The sequence below is a fragment of the Sardina pilchardus genome, chromosome 22 (assembly GCF_963854185.1).
Source record: "Sardina pilchardus chromosome 22, fSarPil1.1, whole genome shotgun sequence".
Classification (NCBI taxonomy): Eukaryota; Metazoa; Chordata; class Actinopteri; order Clupeiformes; family Clupeidae; genus Sardina; species Sardina pilchardus.
In genome coordinates this window covers 20,471,463-20,476,608 of record NC_085015.1, presented here as the reverse complement: position 1 = coordinate 20,476,608, position 5,146 = coordinate 20,471,463, and the positions used below count along the sequence as shown (strand labels likewise).

General features: G+C 45.5%; 1 protein-coding gene across 1 annotated transcript in view; it reads left to right on the top strand.

Moving 5' to 3' along the window:
* The first annotated feature begins 1,040 nt into the window (after positions 1-1,040).
* Positions 1,041-5,146, top strand: part of znf385c (zinc finger protein 385C) — a 64,946-nt gene continuing 60,840 nt past the window's right edge. The window contains exon 1 of the mRNA XM_062526279.1: positions 1,041-1,152. The gene's annotated coding sequence lies outside the window, so the exon portion shown is untranslated. The remainder of the gene's footprint in view (positions 1,153-5,146) is intronic.

Sequence of the window (5,146 nt, the reverse complement as noted above, 5' to 3'; positions counted from 1 at the left end):
TCTCTCAGTATATGTGTGTGTGTGGGGGGGGGGGGCAGGGGGGAGTGTATGTGTTATTCTGATCGGTATATTTTGAACAGAGCCTTAACAGCACAATCCTTTTTTGCATTCTATTCACCAAGCCTGTAGCTCATCGTATGGTCGTGTTTTTCCTGGACTCTCTAACATAATTTCCGGTGCACACAACTGAATGGTATCATTCACTCACAACTGCAGTTGAAAGGAATCAATTGCTGAACACATTTAAAGAAAACTCATCTGAAAAAGTACTGATTCCATTGTTTCTGAAAGTTTATCCTGTTCACACATTTAACCGCAGTCAGAATGCACACCTGCTTTTAAAAGGCTGAAGGTTTTGATACATTCTCCGATATATCTATCGCTGTTAACTCATTCCCTGCCAACAACCTTCATGGATGCATACCGTATGCACGAGTAAGAGAAACATACTCATGTGTGTTCTTAAAGCGCACATAGCGAAGAGATGAAGCCAGAAATGGGCGCTAACTCATCAGTGCATCTGCCTCTGTGTGTTTCTGCGTAAACTTGCACTGAATAGGCAAGCTAGTGCAATGCAGTAGAAACTATTGTTGTCAAGCCTCATGATGGATCGTCTAGTAAATGTAGGTTGTGGATCAAGCCTAGAGAGCAACAAATGCTGTCTCTACAAACATCAGCACCTCAGCCGACTCCCCCGAGTAAAATTTAAGAAGACTAGTTAAACAACATTTCCACTCGTAGCTAGTACACGGGGCACTGGATATTTCAGCTCTTTGTTTACAAAGCATCCTCTCCTCTCTGACTCTCTTTCAGGCATGAAGCGTCCATTTAGCCCCTCCCCGGTCGGCAACGGCCACGGCGACGCGCCGAGCGAGCCTCACAGCAACGGGACGGCCTCGTCCTCCTCGGACGCGGGCGAGCGGGACCCGCGGCCGAAGCGCGAGCGCAAGCAGCGGACGCTGACCCTGTGCGAGGTGTGCAACATCCAGCTCAACTCCAGTGCCCAGGCGCAGATCCACTACAACGGCAAGACCCACCAGCGGCGGCTGAGGCAGGCCAGCCTGGGCAAGGGCCACTCAGGGGGAGGAGGAGTGGGCACAGGCGGAGGAGGAGGAGGAGGAGGAGGAGGGTCCAGCAGCAAGAACAGCACAGGTAAGAGCTGCGTGGCTTCAAAAAGGAATAGAATGTCCGCGACACTGATATTTGCTCCCGTTTAATGTTAAAAAGAAGCAACGTTTCGACCCTACTGGATCAGGCAAAATCAGAGCTGTGTGGCTCCCTCTCTTTCTAGCCCACACACACACATGGACACTCACACAGACACACACACACATAAAGTTACATTCACACGCTTATCCGCCCTCTTCTGCTCTCATCATGAATTGAGAACTGAATTACACATACTGTATACTCACATACTGTACATCCAGTATGTCCACATCCCTCTCATCCACTCACTGTCTCTTCTGTTCTCCCAGTCTCTCTGTGATATATACACACACCTACACACGGTCCTCATTCTGCGTCTCTGTCATTCACAAACACACATGCACAACATGCTACTCATGTTTCTGTCTCTTCTCACCCTTTCACATCCCACGCCATCTTTATTTCTCTCTCCTGTTCCCTTCTCTCTCATCCTCGCTCGGTGGACTTATTTTCCCTCTCTCTCTCTCTTTCTCTATTTCTTATGTCGTGACTCCCTTTTCACCCTTTTTTTACCCTGTACCTCTCTCTTTCTCTTTTTATCCTTCCACTATGGTGATTCCCTCGCTCCATCCATCTTTTCTCCACCTCCCTGCGTTCGCTCCGTCCCCCTCCACCGCGGGCCACAGAGCCAGTCGTCTCTCGTCGCTCCTCTCCCCTCCGCGGCGGAGTGTGTGGCGCGCCGCACGCAACAAAGTTTCTTGTGTGTCTCCAACCCCACACACTCCACAAGACACTCCGAAAAGCTATTAAACAAGCGTTTGCCCCCCGCCGCGAGTCATCGCCGTGGCAACAGGCTTCTGAAACACGCGAGGGTCCCCGCAAGTGCCTGCGGATGCCCGCGAAAGCGAGGCGTTAGCTTCAGGGGGGTAAATTCAATCAACACTCGCGCTCTCTTTAAGGGATAAATGGAACAAGCGTGATTTTAGTCATCGACCCCAGCGTGGGTGCTAGCCCCCCACCCACCAGCACCAGCACCAGCACCAGCACCACCAGCACCACCACCACCACCACCACCTCAATAGACTAAAGGAGCGGGTTGATTTGTTCTGCTTTGTTTCTTTCTTTCTTTCCGTATTTCTCTCTCTCTCTTGGTTTCTCCTCCCCGTTGTCTGGCTGTGTTTTGATTTCCGTTTATTTCCTCAAATGCATAAAGAGCTGTTTGCGATTCATGTGTTAAATCAGCTTGTGTTGCATCCAGAGAGATAGCCAGCTGTTCCAACAGCTTATTCCTCTGGTCCTATTTGCAGGTCAAAGTGATAACATCGCCAGAGGCATGAATTCAATCCTCAAGTACAGTATGCCCCCATACTAATGAAGGCTATGGACAAGTACAGTACCGTATGCCCCCAAACTAATGAAGGGTATGCTTTGGCTGCGCCGTCTATCACTTTGAATAATCATGTCTGCCAGAACATAAGATGGAGGTGTGAACGATAATGGCTGTCACACCTTGTTGCTGGTGACCCTCTTAAGTTGATTATTCTCACAAAACCTCCACGGCTTCGAGGACCTACTGATGCAGCCTTTGCTCCACCACGATGATGCTAATTAGATTAAAACTAAATGGCGAGGCAGCGACAGCAAATACTGTTACCACACTGATACCACACTTGTGTTAGCATTTTGCTTCAATATGTTCAGTTACAGTAATCTAAACATTTTTGCCACCTAGTACCTAAATTGTCAAACATGGAGGCTGAAAATTAGCCTGACTCTCGCCAGATCCTTGTAGTTCCATGCTCCACCAGAGGCGTTTCGCTGAGCTCCACACAAGGGTCTGTGATCGAGGGCAATGCAAACTCCTTCAAGGGAGCAAAAAATAATGAACCAATCAGGATCACCAGGCGGGATTTCATAGATGTGATGTAGCGCCGAAGTGACTGTCTGATTCACACAACAATGGCGGCACGCAGCGAGGAGTCGTGTGCTGACATTGATTCTGCTATTTCAACCGTTTTGTCGAATCTATCGTGTATTCATTCTTTAAAAGATGAACAGAGAATGGTTTTGAAGGCATTCATTGGTGGCAAAGATGTTTTCACTCTTCTTCTGACCGGGTTTGGCAAGAGCTTGAAGTAGCCTAGCACGTCATTCAAGATAATGGACAAGTGTGTAAGGAGGAATATTATCCAACAATATATTTCCCCACTTAACTACGTGTTCTGTCTTTGTCTGGTGCGCCAATGAGGTTATGTTGAACAAGTTTAACTTATTTATATATATTTGACCATCTGACTCCATAAGACGAAAGCTATAGTCACACTGTTGATGACTATGAAATATCTGTCTACAACAAATACTAAGTATTTCTAGACTTCTCTCTCTGCAAGGCCTATTTTGCTTAATCACAAATGAGATCCAACCTTATATCAACAGTTATTCTCTAGTACATTGACTTTGGCACCCCTGTGCAGTTTACCATTGTCCGGTCAGTGACTTCTAGGCTAGTTTGTCTGGGACAGGTCAGGCCTGACTTTAGCACTCAGAGGCCTACCAGCTTGAGGCAAACTGAACCCAGCACAGTGACTCCTTGAGTTTGACCAGCCCGCACAAGCCGCTCAGTTTATCTGAGAATCTATTCACTGTTATGATATCTGATTAAACAAAGACCTTGCTTAGAACTTCAATTCTCAAGAAAAGAATATTACTGGTTACCAATTAATATTACATTTATTGTAATCTTTCTAATACAATCAATAAAGGTATAAAGGTACAGACAATAATAAAGTAGCAAAGAAAGTTAAAACCTCAACCTAAAATAAAGTTACTCTTACCAAGGAGCTCTATAAAGCAGAGAGACTCCATTACCTTACCTGAGAGCTCTGCTAAGCAGAACCTCTCTTACCTTACCCAGAGACCTGAATAGCCAGAATCCTCCTGAGTTACTTGTTATCTATCCTTAAGTATCCACACAGAACAGGGGGGTTTCTTGTGAAGTTCCACACTGGAAATTAACATATAAATGCTATAGCTACAGAAGGGGCCTTGGCCTTCACAGGGTATTGTCTTATCATTACAAAAGGGAATGGGAGGTTCCCCATCCAATACTTGGCAATTTCGCTTAGATCACCAGAAAACATATTTACACTTATTTTACAATTGTACCACTGAGACCCTCTTACTTCTCGCATTGAGACATTAAAAATGATACCAAACATAGATACATTATCATTTGTCATGAAACAGATACATTTCAGTTTCCAACATTAATCTATCAGAGGCGTGGAGAGGGGGAGTCGAAGTGTGCCTGGTATGGGGTCGGGAACTCTGGCCATATGCCGGTCTCAAGACAGTGGGGACAGTCAAATGCAAACAGGCCACCTGAGCACAAAGGAGTGTCCCGCCGTGAGGTCGTCTCCCCCGTCTGCCATCTTAGAAAAACTCATGAACGGGAAAACACCCAGCCTTACAAGTGGTTTACCCAATCACATACAAGTTTTTTTTTTTTACAAGGCCCCGCCTTCTGAAATACATCTCCTTCCCAGATCCTTGTGTGAAGCTCAGCGAACTACAAGGATCTGGCGAGAGTCAGTGTAGCTGAAAATATCCATGCTTGTTTTAAATACCTTCAAATGGAGTGAATTGAAGCCAGTAGACACCACAGACTACCTCAGAATAGCTATTCCAAACTAAATGTTGGATTATGTTGTAAATAATTGATAAATGACTATACCAATAAAAAATAGCTACAACCTAATTTTCAGCTGGCATTAGTTTGTTCATTCAGTGTAAGATAAAAGTAATCTATAATACATTTTTATGTATCTGTGCAACCTCTGTTTTGCTGGGTATAAAAAATGGATGCCTGAGCAGGGATTTATTTCACCCCTGAAAAAGAAGTTCCAGAAAGTGCCACGAGGGCGGTTCCTGTAGTGCAGACATGCACAAAGGTGTGAAACCCTAAAAAACTACCTCTGATTACCATTGGTGGAAATTA